The sequence below is a fragment of the Bemisia tabaci genome, chromosome 3 (assembly GCF_918797505.1).
Source record: "Bemisia tabaci chromosome 3, PGI_BMITA_v3".
Lineage (NCBI taxonomy): Eukaryota > Metazoa > Arthropoda > Insecta > Hemiptera > Aleyrodidae > Bemisia > Bemisia tabaci.
The window spans coordinates 63,946,623-63,965,866 of NC_092795.1; the positions used below are offsets into that span (position 1 = coordinate 63,946,623).

At 38.5% G+C, this 19,244-nt stretch overlaps 1 protein-coding gene across 3 annotated transcripts in view; it reads left to right on the forward strand.

Annotated features, from left to right (window-relative positions):
* Ccn (cellular communication network factor protein Ccn) overlaps positions 1 to 19,244 on the forward strand; it is a 470,858-nt gene that overhangs the window by 391,906 nt on the left and 59,708 nt on the right. Inside the window, exon 1 of one of the 3 annotated variants that reach the window (XM_072299016.1) lies at positions 17,214 to 17,333. The exons of the other annotated variants lie outside the window; for them this stretch is intronic. The gene's annotated coding sequence lies outside the window, so the exon portion shown is untranslated. Of the gene's footprint in view, positions 1 to 17,213; positions 17,334 to 19,244 lie in introns of those variants that run through there. 3 annotated transcript variants of the gene reach the window in all.

Consider the following 19,244-nt stretch of genomic DNA (forward strand, 5'->3'; position numbering starts at 1 on the left):
CAATCCTAGAAAGTACCTATTGATGTAAAATTTCTTACTCCCCGAATATTTATCCATTGTTGATTGAATTTTTTTAACGTGAAAATATTGCACCCCCGCTCTTCAACATTGTCATGTACCCGATTTGCCTTTACCGACAAATCAACATAAAGAAAAGTCTTCTCTGAATCTTTACTTCGACATTCTTAAAATACAAATTAATTTTGGATCTATTTAATTTTTTTAGTTTAGTTTTCCTTAAAAAAAAAAAAAAAACAAGCAGTTCCAACGCCCAAGCGTTGGAGGGCGCTTCTTTGACAAAGCATATTACTACTAACTTATGTATCCGAAGACGGACGAAGGTGGAATTTTAAGTGGGATTCTTTAACCGCAAAACCCTTCAAAACTTCAGATCGACCGCGAAGATCTGAAACTCTCCACACGCACTTTGTGATGAATTTGAGTTGCTGGTGAATGGAAACATAAAGGATGCACTGTAAATCAGACGACGGGAAAGAGCGGCGGAACCTCTAAAGCTGGTGCGTCAACGCGATCTAGCGGACAGCGGCGTCGCGACGCCGCGAGGTAGGGCGCGCAAGTCGCGGGGGAGCGGGGCCGCGTGAAGAGGAGTTCAGCATTTGGGCGGGGAAGCGCGGGTCGCGGGGAAGAGAGGGACCGGCCGGCCGGCGGTGACATCGGCCATGGATGAAAATATAGGCAGCGTTAATGTCTACGCTAACTGGAGTTGGGGGTCCTTATTCATTCTCTTGGTCCATGACATAACCTTAAACCTTCCGCTCAATGCCGCAAACAGCTGACGTGTCGATGCTGCGCCAAGAAAATGAACCAATCACAGAGTAGCACAGTAATACGTCACTAAAATGAAGAGATCACGTGACTGTTCGTAATATTTTCAAATCGATCTGAAAGTACTGCCTCGGATATAAGTATTTAAAGCATAAGGAGGCCCTAAAATACTTTAACCAGGTAATACGTCCGTGCGAGATTGTTATGCTTAAAAGCAAAACATTTCACGAAAACTTTTACGAATACCAGATGCAGAAAAAAATCCAATTTTCCCGGGTGTACCAGAATGGCGTCATTACCCATAAGGCAAAAGGGCATGTAGTATAGTACATGTTACATCGGGGGAGTCGAACGGTTGGAAAGGGCGCATCTGGTACCCAGAAGCGCCCAAAAAGAATTGGGGGAGGGTGTCAAAAAATTAAAACATCCTTAATTTTGCAGGAACTGTACATGTATGAGCGATGAACGCATGGTTTTCATCCAATCCAAGCAAGTATAACAAGCCAATCGTATGTCAGTTTGTGATTTATGTGAAAAAATGACAGTAACTTTTGCAAATGATTTTTTAGGGAAAAGCGGAGGTCAAATTCGGATTTAGCGCATCAAAATCATGAGAAAAACATATCTTAAATGTATTTATACTCAAACGGAGAGCCGCTATGATTTTTGATCACTGAAAAGTGAATTGGGATCATAGTGCGACGCGACGCATGAAAGGATGCTAGACGAAAGCCGTATCTATTGTTATTGTAAGTCATAAAATCAGGTTTTAGGTATGAAAACTTCCTCCACTTATGGAGGTGATTTAACTTTCAACCTCATCTCCTACATCGTCTACATCGTCGTTGAACATAAATTATCATCTTACGGTAAGTAACGGAGAAACCTTGTTTTATCGTCTCAAAGCGAGTCCTTCAGGAAGGTCATTTACCTTTTTTACTGAAAAATTGCCAATAAATGAGTTGAAATTTTGCTCTTATTGAGCGTTCAAATGCCAATAGTTAAGTCTGCTGAGATAGCTCTTAAGGTTTTACGCAATGAATCTTACGATCTGACGGAACCAAATTCACCAGAGAGTGAATGAGTCATGAAAACTAGAATTTTTAGTACAAATAAGAGGCTAACACATATCTTTGTTATGAAGCAATGCGAGAGGTAAAATGTAGTAGTTTCAGAGTAGAGTGATATAGGGAAGATTTATGAAACTGTCGGTGCCGCAAAAAATCTTAGACTTTGAAAGTAAGTACACAATTTTCTGCTCCTTCGGATATCTTAGATTTTTTGACACCTAGTTAAACTCAATAATCAGAAGTTGTGAACTGACAAGGATGTGATGACGACATCGCTTTGAGAATAATAGATATTCTAAGATCAAGGATGCACGTGAGCGGTCCTTTTCAGAATTTGCAGCGATGAGGTGGTGACTATTAAGAAGGTACATATCACTGCGCTTGAAATGCGCAAAATGATCCTGTCACTGTTCTGTGCTCTTCAGCATGAGAATGCAAACCGTGTTGTAATTTAATACCCTTGTATAATCAAGCATTTCGCGTGTATTGCAAATGACGGATCTCTTACCTGAGACCTGACATACATCAACCCAAAAACACTGAATCGTTCTCAGAGGTAGCATGATAATTGCTCGAATAATTTCACAGCATTTTACTTCAGAAACTTCACGAGGTGGGCAGATCGGAACCGTAGAACTAGTCTGAAGACACTTACGTTGAATAATTCCACACAAAATTATACTTCAAATTTCAGACACTTTCACACTCTTAAATTTCACAGCACCACAAACTTTACAAGGCGGATGGCTTTGGCTTATGGATGGACGAACGAAAGATAAAAACAAAGGAGTAGGTGAGACGCGAGAAGCAAATACGGGAGAGTAGTGTCATCTGAATCTGAATCGTGGCAGTGCCTACAGAAAATGAGCATTGATCTTATTATGCCAGAAAAGGGCCAGCGAGGCTAAAACTCATGAACAAATCAGAGAGGGGCAAAAGGATGGCAATACTCTCCAGCACCTAGGTCAAAGACACATAACCCAGATGTAGGCGAATTCTACTAAGCTCCAAATAAGGTTATCAAGAGTGGTAAAGTTCTTCGGAGAAAAAAACGCGCATCCTGGACTTTCAGAGATAATTGTGAAATAACTATAAACTACACAGCGAAGAGAGTTTTAGGACTGTTATTTATTTCTCACGCTATATAATTTGTATTCAATCGTAATCACAGAGGTATTATCAGGTAATCAAAACATTTTTTTTAAAAACGGTGTTTCGGGAATTGATGAGTTGGTGCGCCATTTGACCGCTGGAGCGCTCTACTATACTAGAGCTCTAGTGGCTGGTCGAAAGCAATAAGCGCCGCCTATCGACTGAGCGCTTAAAAAGACAAATCAAGATGAAATCGAGAAACAGACATTTTTAATTTTATTCCTCCGCCAGAATCAATGTTAGATAACAATTTGAACGTTTATTATGACAATAATAAAATGTATTCTCAACTTAAAATATTCAGCGGTAAGAAATGTGTGGCTAGTTTCTAATTCATTTTTTCTTCTTAAATGTGACTTGGCTCCTTCATTCACGTTTAGTTAAATTATTATCTGTTACCAAAAGAGGACAATTGAAGACACTTTAACTTTTTCAATACATGATAGGATGCAACTATTCTTCATCAAGAGGTGTCCTTGTTACAAATTGCAGATGCCCTGAATTTCTTATTGTTTCTTGTCCTCGCTTCAGACCGTATCATGTACCTATGGTGACCTCAATGAGACATTGATGTTTTTCAGGTTTCATATTCCTGCTACAATAAAATATGATCAACAATCTTCAGAGATAATATATCTTCAGTGATCATCAAGGTAGTGAAGTTACTGGACTGTATTATGGTCTCTTGTTGGTCCTAAATTTACGTTCCAGAATAAGACAGTTCATGAGGTACAAAACAACAGCAGACTTTCTAAAAATCCGACTACACTGCCTTGATTCCGGAAGATCTTTAAGCACCTCCAAACATCATTCCTGATGTTTTATTTTTAGGATTGTGTATTTTTAGTATTTTGTGACAAACGAACTGAAATCCACGCACACTTTTGAGTACCTATATAGAATATACTTACGCAGCGTTTTCCAAAAACCTGATTTTTTTTTATTTTACATAAAGCACATGAATGGAAGAAAAATTTAGAGCGAAACAACGTTTATAATACACTCTCACTTCTGTAATTCACACGTCTTTCTCCTGTGCTTCAAATCCTCGTCTTTCTCCACAACACGGCATAAATTTGAAGTGAGCAACTATAGACGTTTCAAGCTATGTCATGCATAGTTTTGCATAATAAAGGAAGTTGATAACGCCCGCAGAAATATTTGTTTTATTTATGAATGTTTTCCGGTGTATCATTCAGTCGAAAGTCTTGCTGAAGATAATTACTTAAGGTGATATTGTTTGTCTTTATGACCCACGCAGCTGGCTTTCAGAGACTGGACTAACTTAAAATGGCTTTACTTTCATTAAACAGCGCGGTTATCTCAGCACTTACAGTCTTCTTATAGGAGCAAAGCGGTCAACTCGAAATCAATTTTAAGAACTCTATTACACTCCTGAAATATTTTTCAATCTAAGCTTTTTGTCGTTCATTAATTATAACTTTTTAATTGTGCATCAGAATTTCGATGCAAAATTATCAAACTGTGCCTCTTACTGAAACTTGATTTTTGCGTTGATGACACCATTAAACCATCACCTATAGTATAGAAAGTATTTTCAAGAATTTTAAATTGAGATGTATCATCGTGTCACTAAGGCCAATATTTCGTCGCTTTTCTGATGTAAGGGCGTATCCCTACATCCACATGAGCCGTGAAAAGGATAGAAGTATACGGAGACCAGGACCCATGTAGAACTTGACATACGCCCTTGCGTCAAAAGAGTGACGAAATATTGAGCTTTTTTCAATCGAGGATCCTTATAAGATTGATCATACTCTTACCTATTTTTTTAAAAAAATAAACAATTGAATCTATTTAAAATTGAGTATTGGTGGACAAACTATAGAGTTAGGAATAATAATATTCTGTCCCTGCGTTGAGTATGAAATTAAGTCAACTTTTCCCCTACTGTCGTATCAAATTTAACTATATCTCAATTTATCTGACCTTCAGAGTCTGAGTATAAGATGATTCCAATAGACTTAAAATTGTTGTCTTTGCCTCCAGGTTAGAACATTTTGCGTTTTGGCAACGCTCGAATGTCCATACATCGTTTTTACTTAGGACGGAAGCATACTCTGTGAAAAGTTTCAAACTCGATTACTATGCTCTGACATTCATACATTCCTGGGTCGTGTTCCTCTGCCGTTATCACAACACAAGGGACAAACACTTAACTCGAATATCATTGTTTCTCCCCTCACGATAACCGAGTCTCGTTGAGGGAAAGAGTTGCGTTGAATGGACAGTTGATGATGAAAAGAGCCGTGCATGATACCGGCACCACTTCAATATAAAAGCCTCTTTGAAACATACCGGGAAGCGATAACATATTCTCAACAGAATAACAAACAAGCCGATAATGGGGCCTCGGATGACTACGAAGGGAGGGTCAGGAGCATGTTGAGGGCCACAGGAGGGAGTCGTTTCGAGTGGGAAATTACTCTAAGGTAGCGTGAGTTACAAACAGTGCAACCGAGTTTTGATCGAATCCTGAAATTGACGGTCCGTCGCAGATTCAGTTAACATATTCCCTCATAAATATTTTGAAAATATGTTAACGAAGGGAACATTAAAATATTTTAAAAAATATTTGTGTACTATCTTGGCGGCCGCCATTTTGAAACGGTTTGAGGTATTGACTTCGAATTTTTCTTTTTTACGTTCTTTTGAACGAGGTACCACAAAGGGGGCCTCCCCATTTGAAAAAAAAAAAGTTGGTCTCCGTTACCCCCGTCCCCCAAAGTGGGCTCTCCCGAAAAGTTTAAGGGGGTTGAAAAGTAGCTCCCTTTGACCTTGGAACATCCTCCTAGTTTCAAATCTCTACCTCAATTAGGTCAAAAGTTAGATGGGGAGGAGACTTTTCGGACACCCTGTATAACCATCTGCTATTAATAAACAAGCAGTGAATTCCAACACAATGTGTTGATAAGGCGCGTCATTAACTCGCACATATCAACCCCTTTAGCTTTCATTTACAGAGATTGCAAAATAGGCAAGCAGCACAAAAAGAGAATTCATACGACCCAACACTGCGACGTCAACGACGCACTTTGACGAGACCGTGTATTGTGAATGTAGAAAGCCATTCGAACGAGTTTAAGTTTTTTGATCTGCCCGAAGCAAAATCTTATCAGATTCTTAAAGAAAAGTGCTACGTAATAATTTAAGCGAAGAAAGGAAAAAATCTGTCTAACTCCTGAAAGAGAAAGTCGATTTAAGGGTATTTTGGGGCTAAAATACCCAAATCACCGGTAGTATAAATCCCGTTATATTATTGAAAAGAAATTGACTCGACATAAATGCAATTACATTAAATATGTCTTGATTTTGTTATTTTAAACGTCTTTCCATGCAAAGAAGTTCAACCATGTTCATGCTTTATTCATTCATGAATTGAAAGTAAGCAATCTACATCCCGAAAATCTACCGATTTGCCGTAAAAAATCGCAGAAACTTTATATACCAGGTCGATGTACCCACTCGTTGAATTTACCAATCAATTTAGTGAGTGCACGTATGTGAAAGTCGAAATGCCATAGTCATTTTGGGTGCATTCATTTTTCATGAACCAATTATAAGTAATTTTAATCCCGAAAAACCATAAATTTTCCGTATAAAATCGAAAAAATCAAAATATGTCGACTCCCTGACGTGAAAATTAAATTCTACGTGTAAAAATACTTATGTATCGATATGCTAAACAGAATGCTCGCCTCTCCTCGTAATCCCAAGTAGCAGTTTTCAACGGAAAAATCGCGATTTTATCGCCGATAAAGTCGCGGTTATCCTCGATTTTATCGGCGATAAAATCGCTAGGATCATCAACATTTGAGCAATTATCCTCGATCTTTTCGCGATTTTATTGCGATTTTATCGGCCCGAAAAAATTGCGATTTTATCGCGATAAGGTCGAGGATGATCGCTCAGATGTTGATGATCCTAGCGATTGATAAAATCGCCAAAAAAAAGGGGTTAAAGTTGTCAGCCGATTGCTGTTAGGTTCAGCCGTCAGGTCCTTTGACGAAGACGAGCGTAAAATCCCCGGAGCCTCCGCGGGGATTCGAACCCCAATCGCTACGGTGGAAGGCCAGCACATTGTCACTATGCTATGACCGCTATATGACTTGCGTGTGCGAATTGAAGCCTCTTATACATGGATCGGCGCTTCGCAACCTCACAACTTATGTCTTTGCGTTGACTGACACCGATTTTTCATTGGATTTTTTTTTTTTTTTTTTTTTTTTTTTAATTTTCCCTCCTCTGTATTTTATTTCATACCTTGAAATACGGTTGGTAAAATAAGGTTCTATTGGTAATCTCATCATTCTGTCTCTGTAAAATTACCAATAATAGTGAGATGGCAAAGTTACCGATGGACCTTGGGAAAAACGCCAATAGTTTTTATCGACTGTGGTAGAATTACCGAGATAAAATGGTAAAGTTACCGGGGATTGATTACCAATAAAAGTGGCATTCTTACCTGAAAAAATCAGTAAAAATACCGGTTTTCAGGTAAGCTTACCAGTCTGTCTTTGTAACATTATACTAATAATTGATAAAATAAAATGAGATGGTTAAGTTACCATAACGGATCTCGGTAAAAACGGCGGCGGCGGAATAGAAACATCTTTCATATGCGTCATTCATGCGTTAATGAAAAATTGCAATTTATTGCAATTTTATCTCTATAAAATCGCGTTCGATAATATCGCGATTTTGTTGCAATTTATCGCGATTTTTCTCCCGATAATATTGCAATAAATCGCGACGTCGATAAAATCGCGATACATTCTCCAATTAAATCGCAATTTATCGCGATCACTGCTACTTGGGATTTACAAACCGTTCCAATACTCACCTCAAAATTTTTCTCAAAGCTTTGTGTTATTATCAGCTTCCATTTAAACCCCGATTTGATGGCCGAATCGGCTGCCCAAAAAGCAAGCCATTTTTGAAGGGCTCTATGAGAAATTCGTGATATTATCAGCTCTCAGGAAATCACCCCATGGGTAAAATTGCTGGTATAAGTTTTTGAGTGCTTAAAATAATCGTATTCAAGAAACTAAGGCATTAAACTATGGAGTCAATTTCGTTTTAATAATATAACGGGATTTACTTGTCTTCAGGTCAAAACTCATACAAGGAAGCCCCTTGCAAGAGGCTAATTTTTTGTAATTTCTCCCAATTTTTTCTCCTTTTTATAATTGAATTGCTTGTCACATTCTGAGGTCAATTATATTAAATTGTAATCTATAAATTTCTTTTTTTCCCCCTTCATTTTATTTTTTGTTTGGAGAAGTTTTGTTGATTTCTTCGGATTTCGAATACTGTAACTTCTCTTCTATTTGGCCGATTTTTATGAATGAGACCTCTTTTAATTCGTGTTTTAACGGAGAGTAAGGAAAAAATTGCTAAATACTCGCGAAACAATTTTTTTTTGAAAATTGGACGAATTTTAGCGTGACGGTGAAATGGTTAATCAAGCGTTGGTAATGGGATGAGGGACTGAGGGTCCCGACCGCACGGGGCGACCGTCCGCTATTGTTCAACTGGAGACGCCGACGCAGCGGTCAGGCGCGTGGGGAAGAGAGGGGTAAGAGGATTCCTGTATGAGCCACGTTTAGCTAATGGTCTAATGAGTCTCGAGGCTCATCACAGATTGCACTTGGTTGGCCCTTGCTATCAGAGCAGTGGTACTAAATTTTGAAAAGCATAACAGGGGTGCGGAGATCTGTCAAAGCAACGTTTTGAACAAAACGAAAAAGTGATATTCTCATTCAAACAGTGCCAACTTGCTCAGCCATCCTCGAATCAGTTCGCTTGCTTCTGCTCATACATATATGCATATTTTAAATCAGCGCTGAGTATTCTTAGGCTTTTTTTAAAAAAACCAAGTAACGTAGACTCTTGGTATTCATTGCACATAAACTAGAAAGCTAAAGAATGAGAAACAAATTCAAATCATAATCATTGACGGATAAGTAAACTTTTTACACGCTTTGGGAGATCTCAGAAGTTCGCGGTAGTCACTTTTCGGTAAGGAACTAAGGGACTCGGTTATTGTATCGAGTGGGGGGTCAAAACGATCGCAAAGGCGGTATACTACGTATACGCGCCAAAACAAACTAAAACGATGCCAGTGTATTTTTTAAACATAAAAATTCATTTGCTTTTAGTGTTGTGACTGTTTTTTTTTTTTTCATTTTTTTCAACAGCAGACGGGCATATTTGTTTTCGGCTGAGACTGCAAAATTGTTGAAATTCAAACTTCGCGCCACAGCTCCAGCGGCGGAAGCCAAAAACCGAGTTCTGGCCGTGTCGGCCATGCTGCATATTCTGTAGTGTCTTAGTGCACAGGAGTTGGATTGAACGACACCTCATACGGAATTATCACCTGTGCCGTAGTATCGTTTTTGAAGCGGAAAGCTAAGAAAAATGCTTTCTTGCGCAGATTGTGAAGTTAGAAGTGCATTTTAAACTTTGACAATGCGTTCATCGTGATTTTTGAGACATTTATTGATAGAGACAACTCTTATTTTTGCTCCAGCAAATGTTTGCAACAGGCCCATAATGCAAAATTACATTTCAAAAAACGTAATGATGAGGGAAATCCTTTTTAACATTTAAACTGCTATTTCCAACTATTCTCATCATAAAATTGGCATAATTTAATGCGACTTTACGCCCTTGATCGACACATGAATTGTCTAAACCACACACAAATCCTGTAGTACGCTGCAGTAATTTCCGCTAAAATTCCAAGATCTGATTTTTTTACCCTTTTTAAAATAAATTATGCACTGAAAAGTTTTCCTCCTTAGAATAAGATCCTTGCTCTCATGGATAGTCACGAGGTTCGTTTTTGACACCCGGATCGTTATTTCCGAGAAATGTTCTTGTTTTTGACATGGATTGATTTGTCATTCACCTCATGTGAGAATGTAACTACATTTTCATATTGCCTAATCTTACCTCTCATTTATCATTTTTATCAAGAGAATCTTGGGGATTTTACCTAAAAATGTCACTAATTTTTTTCTTTTGCTTTCATTAAAATACCAGAAAATATGTGGACAAAAATTGCTGAGGTACATTCTTGTAAAAAATTGGCTTGTTCCAGCCAATTTTGCAATCTTAGAATGGAGTTAAGTCTCTTTATCTGAGCAAAAATTCGTGTTTTTTTTTTTACTTTATTTTCGGGGTAGATGCACGGGAGGGCAACGTAGGGTGATGGTCACTCGGCCGAGGGTGGTCTCCCTGCTCCTGCGTCCGCGAAAATCCTGTTAGATTAGGAGGCTTTAATGGTCGATGAATAACTCTATTTTGAGTAGCGTGGTCCTCTCTTAGGACTGAATGACCGTCGTCGACTCCGATCTAAGATTACCTTCCCGCGGTGAAAACCCTGTTTATTGCCAACGTCCCCACCCCACCCACCCTCTGCCCTAGTTTCATCAATTCGCCACATCCCTGACGCAGCTCTCTACCCCCGTGCCATTTGTCGGTTATTTTCAAAGACTCAAATTAGAGTTCTCGTTAAAATTTGAACCGATTTTACGGTTTTTAAGCGTGCCAGTGGGGCTCGCTTTTTGGAATCATCCGGATCTCCATAGTACAGCACACCGATCAACCAATGCTATTCAACGGGCCGTCCAAATACTTTTTTCCTCGAACCCGTTCTAAGGGCTCAGCCGATAGGCGGCGCTTATTGCTGTCGACCAGCCACTAGAGCTCTAGTATAGTAGAGCGCTCCAGCGGTCAAATGGCGCACCAACTCATCAATCCCCGAAACGCCATTTTTTTGAAAAAAAATTTTGATTACCTGATAATACCTCTGTGAATACGATTGAATACAAATTAGCGTAAGGAATAAATAACAGTCCTAAAACTCTCTTTGCTGTGTAGTTTATAGTTATTTCACAATTATCCCTGAAAGTCCAGGATGCGCGTTTTTTTCTCCGAAAAACTTTACCACCGGTGATAACCTTATTTGGAGCTTAGTAGAATTTGCCTACATCTAGGTTATGTGTCTTTGACCTAGGTGCTGGAGAGTATTATTGCCATCTTTTTGCTCTTCTCTGATTGGTTCATGAGTTCTGGTCTCGCTGCCCCTCTTTTAGTTTTGGCCTAATGTAAGTAAAATGCTCCTTACTGCTACGATTCAGATGACACTACTATCCCGTATTTGCTTCTCGCATACTCCTTTGTTGTCATCTAGTTAAGTTTTCATCGTTCGTCCATAAGCTGTCCGCCTCGTAAAGTTTGTGTTGTGAAATTTAAGAGTAAGAAAGTGTCTGAAATCTGAAGTATAATATTGTGGAATTATTCATTGTATGTAATGTGTCTTCAGACTAGTTTTGCCGTTTCGATCTTCACACCTCGTGAAGTTTGTGAAGTATCTTTTATCATGCTACCTCCGAGACTGTGTTAGTGTTTTTGTGTTAATGTATGTCAGGTAAGAGTTCTGCCATTTGAGATACATGTGTAACGCTTGATTTTACATGTTTACCAATGTTGTGCCCAAGCATAAATTACAACAAAATTTGCCTTCTCATGCCGAAAAGCATAAAATAATGGCAGGATCATTTTGCGCAGTTTCAAGCGCAGCCATTTGTACCTGTTTGATAGTCACTACTTCATCGCTGTAAATTATGAAAAGGACCGCTCAAGTGTTTCGTTGATCATAGAATATCTGATGTCTTCATTACATCCTTGTTACTTTAAAACTTATAAGCATTGAATTTAACTAGATGTCAAAAAATCTAAGATATCTGTAGTTCCTGAAAATTATGCACTTTCAAAGTCGGAGATTTTTTGCTCCACCAACAGGCACCTTCATAAATCTTCCCTTTAACATTCTACTCTGAAACTACTACATTCTACCTCTCACATTTCTCCATAACAAAGGTATGTGCTAGCCTCTTATTTGTACTAAAAATTCTAGGTTCAATCACTCATTTTGACCGTGAAAGTCGGCATTCACATAACTCGGTCCGCTACGTCGCAGACTTCCTGTCATACTTTATTTTCTGAACGGAAAACGACTCAATCCCAATTCTTTAAAGCTGCCGTGATTTTTTTTCTTTGTACCAAGAAAATTCTACAAAAACTTCCAAGGAATGATGTCAATTTGATCTCCTTTAAAAAATAATATGGAGGCGGAGATTTTTAGACACCGCAAACGAGTTATGTGTTTGCCGACTTACACCGTCCCAATCGGAAATTTGACCTTGGGCAGATCGGAATAATATTGTGGCAACCTTAGCGAGATTGTGAGCATATTTCAACAGTAAGGTTGGCCTGAGAATCTTGGTACAATATACCATCAATACTGGATATATAACCTTAGTATTTTAATATTGCACCAATATTAGCAACATTAGAAATCCAAGGTCAGGTGGTGCTCGGTGATTCCAAGATTGTCACAATGTTGTCACAATATTGGTTATACAATATTGGTAAACTAATACTGTCGTAGAGTTATGTTTTCAATATTGCAGTAATATGTTAGTTTTAACATTGGCACATTATTAAAAAAAATACTGAACATAGGCTTCTGCTTATAATATTGACACAATATTGACACAATATTAGGAAAACAAAATTGCTAAAATAATATCGAGACGATGTTATCTCTGTGATACTGCGGTATTGTTATTATGTTAACATTCAATTAACGTTAGAACAACAAACATAACAGGCTTCTGTTCGTAATATTGTCATAATATTGACACAATATTGGATATCTAAAACTGCTGAATTGATATTATGCTAACATTATTTTTACAACATTGTGGTAATATTCGCACTTTAACATTGTCACAAGATTAAGAAAATAAACATTTTAGGCTTCTGTTTCTAATATTGTCATAAGATTAACACAATATTGTGCGCGGCGAGCACAATTCGACCGCGTTTGCTATTTCCGCCACCAGGGCGCGCTCGCCGCGGATCTGCCGTTGCGGTCCCTTTAAGGGCAAATTAAAGGGCAAAAACTGCGACCTTTCGCTTTTTGACGTAATAGGCACATGATCCATAGGCGTCTAACCCATCTTACCGATATTCTTAGGCCAAGGGCTCAAATGGAGCTTTTTGGCAACGGTCCGCGCGCGGCCGCCCCGTCAATGGGGCTGGTTCTCGTTTCGCCTGGGCAGTGCCCGTTACAAGTGGGATCCAAGTTGAATACTTCAGCCAGTGCAAGCAGCCAAGAAATAGCTGACTTAGGAAGGTTCCTCGGCACTCCAATGTTCCGTATGCCTACATTAGGCATTGCGACGCTATGAAATTTCTTCCGCGAGGACGGCAGGTAATACGGCGTTCTATCGCCTACCTTGCCTCAGAGGTAAGATTGGAAATCCAAGCTTGTCTCAGAGGTAAAATAAATATCCTGCCAATACTATGGCAATATTTTAACATCGATGATCAACAATATCCGCTGAACAAGCTTGGAGCAATATTATTAACATAACGTTGTCACAATATTGAATATCCAAGTTTGTCTCGGAAGTAAAATAATGTCCCACCAATATTGTGGCAATATTGTCAGGATAGGCTTGCAGCAGTCTTACAAACCTAACCTTGGCACAATCTTTGGGCTCAAGCTTGTCCCAGAGGTAAAATAAATGTCCTGCTAACATTGTGGGAACATTAGCAAGATAAGCTTGGCAACTCTATTCAAATGTGAAAAAATGTCATACTAAGCTTGTACCAAGGTCAAATTTCCGATTGGGGTAGATTTACTCATTTACTCTCTGGTGAATTTGGTTCCGTCAGATCGTAAGATTCATTGCGTGACACCCTATGTACTATCTCTGCAGACTTAACTATTGGAATTTGAACGCTCAATAGGAGCAAAATTTCAACTGAGCTGTTGGCTACTTTTCAGTAAAGAAGGTAAATAACCGTCCTTAAGGACTCCCTTCGAGATGATAAAGCAAGGTTTCTCCGTTGCATACCGTATGATAATAAATGTTCAACCAGACGATGTAGGACATGAGGTTGAAAGTTACGTCACCTCCATATGTGAGGAAGTTTTCATAACTACAACCTGATTTTATCACTTTCAATTACAATAGATACTGCTTTCGTCTGGCATCCTTTCATGCGTTGCGTCGACTAATAAACGGGGATCTACATTTAGTTGATTCCATGAAGAGGTAAAATGGCTTAGAGGGAATAGCTATTGAGGTTGCAAGTTTCATGTATATGTGGAAGTTTTCATTTCTGCAACCTGATTCCGTAACTTTTGATACTTTGCTTCAGTTCCGTCTCCCTGCCGGTGACACTAGATTGAAAGATACCATTTGGTCGGTCGATTCAACAATCTGTCATCCAAGATACAGAATTTAGTCTTACGAGTGGATAAGAAAATTTAAAAGATTTAAGTTGACAGTTTTAAGACAGAGTTAAGTTTCACAGGTAGGTAAGGAAAGGTACAAAATATAGGCGAATGAACGTCCTTGTATTTTTCCTTTGAGTTCCTAAAAAAATAATCCTTCATTAATAGCAGGAAAAGTCTCCTTGGCAGAAATTGGAGATTACATTGTTTTATCGTAAAAAACCCATTTCGTGTAATGATCAATACGGCCATCTCTCATCCAGTTGGAGAACCTATACCTTTGATTACAAAATTCCTGAACCACAGACACTTTTTGGAAATTAAGTTCATAATATTATTATGAAAGTTTGTTGACGTTACGTAAGTCTTTGTTTACATTCTCCATTCTCAAAGTATCTAAATTTCCACAGTTTGATCGTGTTTTCACCTAATTTTATTAACTTATGAGTGATGGTTTCTAATTTACTCAACTCCTCAGCAGGCAAAAAATCCATGCCTCAACAGATACATATAAGAATCATGCGTTTTAAAGAAACCTACCTACCCTTGAGTCCTTATCATCACTCAGAAACCATTGATCTTTTGTGCAGGTGTCATGAAACATTCATGAGAATTACTGTTGCAATCACCTTTATCCTACATATCTATGCATTGTAATTCTAGTGATCAGCTCCATACTCACAATGTAATTTCTGTAAAATACAGTTCGACGGTGAAACTACCAGACATCGTATCTCGGTTTGCAACTTTTTAAACCTCCTCTCATAGGTACCTACTTTCTTCCTTACACGGAAAACCAACCAAAGTCAATTTTTAAATACTTCTGCAATTTTTCTTCTCTGTGCGAAGAAAACTCTGTGAAAACCAAGGAGCAAAATTGACTTGTTCTCCGTCAAAAGAATAAAGTGGGAGCGGAGATTTTCAAGCACCGCAATCGATATACGTGGTCTGTTAGTTAAACCATCGACCTGTTACGATATACCTACTCACCTGGTATCAGAGCAACCCCAATTAATATCAAGCACGTGACGCGTTACAATTAAAAATCACGAAGAGTTTAAAAAATTAAATGGTTTGATTATGCAAAAATGTATGACGCAGCAGATATCCGAGGTGTACATTTGAAAAGCTTACGATGTTGAAAGTCCGTTGTAATGACTTAGAGTGGTAAGGTAATTTAATTGAGGTAATTCTACGCAAAAAAACAAGCCACCCTGACCAAACCGAATGTAAATCGGACAAATTTTCAGTGATTGGCAGAGGTTGAAACATTTTTTTTCATGCTCTTTTCAAAAATTACCCACGCCCAATAAAATCGCCGTATCAAACCAAACTCCCCACCAAAAAAATTCTTAAACATTGCACTTTCGATAAAAAAATAAAAAAATCTGCTGCATTCGAAATCTGGAGCACGCGGAGCCCTTCTTTGCGACATTAAAATTCGTTTTACCGAACATTAACGAGGGGTGCTCATTGGGAGGGAGTAGTAAGTTTTAGACAAGAATTATTTTTCTTTTTTCTGAAGCATAAGAAATCGTTTACATGAAGAAGCAGTTAAGTAGAAAAACAAATGGATTAGCTTTTTTTTGGTGGGGGGGGGGGGGGTCAATGACTTGAGCCGGGCCTTGACACTTCTGAGAACGCTATTTTTCCGCGGGGCGTCGTTTTTCTGCTTAGCTGTTTTTTTTCATGGACACGGTTTCTTTTGCTTCAGAAAAAAGAATAATAATTCTTGTCTAAAACTTAATACTCCCTCCCGATGAGCGCCCCTCGGAAATGTTCGGTAAAACGAATTTTAATGTCGCAAAGAAGGGCTCCGCGTGCTCCAGATTTCGAGTGCAGTAGATTTTTTTGATTTTTTTTTCATCGAAAGTGCAATGTTTAAGAATTTTTTTGGCGGAGAGTTTGGTTTGATACGGCAATTCCATTGGGCGTGGGAAATATTTGAAAAGATCATGAAAAAAATGTTTCAACTTCTGCCAATCACTGAAAAATTGTCCGATTTACATTCGGTTTGGTCAGGGTGGCTTGTTTTTTTGCGTAGAATTGATTTTTGAAATAAAAAAGTGGGGGTGCCATTCGAAAAGTTCGACTTACGAGTGGGGCACCCCCCGCCCCGCGCCCCGCGCCCCTCCCGCGGTTTGGGAAAATGTCAGGTACGCCAAAAGGTGCCCCCCTCGATATAAACGAACACGTCTTTTACCGTTTTTCAAAATTCCGACGCGTTCGGCGGATATTCAAGGTTGCTCCTTTTTCGTGAGACACCCTGTATGTGCATTCACGAAATTGGTTGGTAAATTCAACGAGTGGGTGCATCGACCTGGTATATCAAGTTCTGTAATTTTTTACGGCAAATCGGTAGATTTTCGGGATGTAGATTGCTTACTTTCAATTCATGAATGAATGCATGGACATGGTTGAACTTCTTTGCAAAGAAATACGTTTAAAATAACAAAATCAAGACAAATCTAATGCAATCGCATTTATATCGAGTCAATTTCTTTTCAATAATTTTACGGGATTTATAATACCGGTGATTCGGGTATTTTAGCCCCAAAATACCTTTAAATCAACTTCATCTTTCAGGAGTTCGACAGATTTTTTCCTTTCTTCGCTTAAATTATTACGTAGCACTTTTCTTTAAGAATCTGATAAGATTTTGCTTCGGGCAGATCAAAAAACTTAAACTCGTTCGAATGGCTTTCTACATTCACAATACACGGTCTCGTCAAAGTGCGTCGTTGACGTCGCAGTGTTGGGTCGTATGAATTCTCTTGTTGTGCTACTTGCCTATTTTGAAATATCAGTAAATGAAAACTAGAGGGGTTGATACGTGCAAGTTAATGACGCGCCTTATCAACACATTGTGTTGGAGGTCTCTGCTTGTTTTAAGTGTTTAAGAAAAGTCATTTTTTGGGAGCCGTGATAGTTTTTTCTGTTTTTATGAGAAATCAAGGATTTTTTATGTATTAACATTTCAATACGTAAGTAACGGATCATTATTTTTTATTTTGAATCTTGGAATTTTTTTGGGGGGAGGGGGGCAAAGCACAGTTTTAGATGTTTTTAATAATATATTAAGAATTTTTTTATTTTATTATTGCAGATTTGAACAAAATCAGTTAATAGGTAGTAAATTAAAGCTGAGAATCATTAAAATTGCGCTGACCGCTGAGCGCTTCTCTAATACCTACGTATTAGAGCTTTCCCGCTTGTTTTGTCTTTAAACTGTTATACTGTCAAAACCTGATGGTCTTTTACTAAAATACCGAATGAACTGCGAATATTGGAAACCCTTGAAAACATTTTCCTGCCCAAGCCATCTTATTTCATTTGACAGAAACCTCATATGAGCTTTTCTACGCTTGGAGGACTCAACTCTAGTAGCTTCTTCTCGTCAAAATTTTCTAGTCGATGAGCGTCTTGCGCTGTTAGTGCGATCTGTGATGAGCCTCGTGACTCATTGTACCATGTGCTAACCATATGCCCCTGCAGAAATCCACTTAAACCACTGCAGTTATCTTCGGCTATTGCTTTGAGTGTCCGGTTTCAAGCAAGGCAATAAAAGACGGCAAGGCGCAGGTCGACTCGCTGCCATCAAACCTTCTCTTTCACGCCCGATTAACCATTCACAATGACGCCAGGATCCACTAAATTTTCACAAAAATTGTTTTCCGTCTATTTAGTGAGTGTCTCCTAAATTTCCGTTAAAATACAAATAAAAAAAGACCTCATTTGTAAAAATCGGCTGAACAGGAAAGAAGTTACAGTTGGAAATCCAAAGAGATCATTTTAACGCGATTTTGATGGACGGTAGTCAGTCCAAATCGCGGTCGTGCGTAAATGCTGCATATCAGCTTAAAATCAATATAATTGGACGGAATCTTTAAAATTAATTTACATTTAATGTTCATGAATCAATGTTTTCTCCCAAATTTAGTAAAAAGTACAAATTGATACAGAAAGCAAAGCCGTGAAAATAGTAGGTATGTGTCCAACATTTCAAGTATTCGGCACGCTTCTTCAACATGTTCATGTTGGATTTTTCTTCTGTTTTTTTTTTTTCGTACGTCAAGACCCCGAGTGATAGCCGAAGGAACATTGCTCTTATCATTCGTTGCAAAGGACCTGAATATTTTTCTCCACGACAAAAGGTCGATAAGACAACAAGACGCACAATATAACGATGGAGTACTACCTAACTTTAATTAATGGAACTATTGGAAAAATTAACCACATTTTTACTCTTGTTCTTTTGACCAAAACTCGGTTTAAAGAGGTTTTCTTTTGAGGAAAAATATTGTAAACTAGCTGTTCGGGGCGCGTTTTGCACGCTTTCACAGGCATGCACCCCGGTCAGGGGTGTGTTCAGGCTAGCTTGGCGAGCGAGCCTCAATGAAGTGGCGTCATCAAATCGATTAGCCCTTTCATTAGTTTTTCTTAAATTATTTTTTTTATTATTATTTTGTCTCACTCGGACGGATGAACACACATTTTTACAAGCATGGTTTTTATGACTTTAGGCACCTTAAAACGCCTTGAAATGATGAAATTTCAACATTTTTTTTGAGGATGATAACTTTTCTTCTACCCACAAGGGGAGCGAAAAAGTAAAGATAAATTATTGAATAATGACTGTCGTCCTTCGCTCATTGATATCAGAAGCAATAAATAAAGGCATAATGGATGGATCTATTCTTAATATGTGAAGCCCCCGTCCGCCATCTTGTTGATGAGCCGGTACACCATTTGAGCGCATTGTCATTAGTATGCTAGAACTCCATGGGTAGGATGAAATCGAAAATTAGGACAATGAACAAAAAAAACCTGGATTTGGAAAACCAATTCTCTGATCTGCGATTTTTGGTGGAATCTTAGGATCAGGACACCGTTCT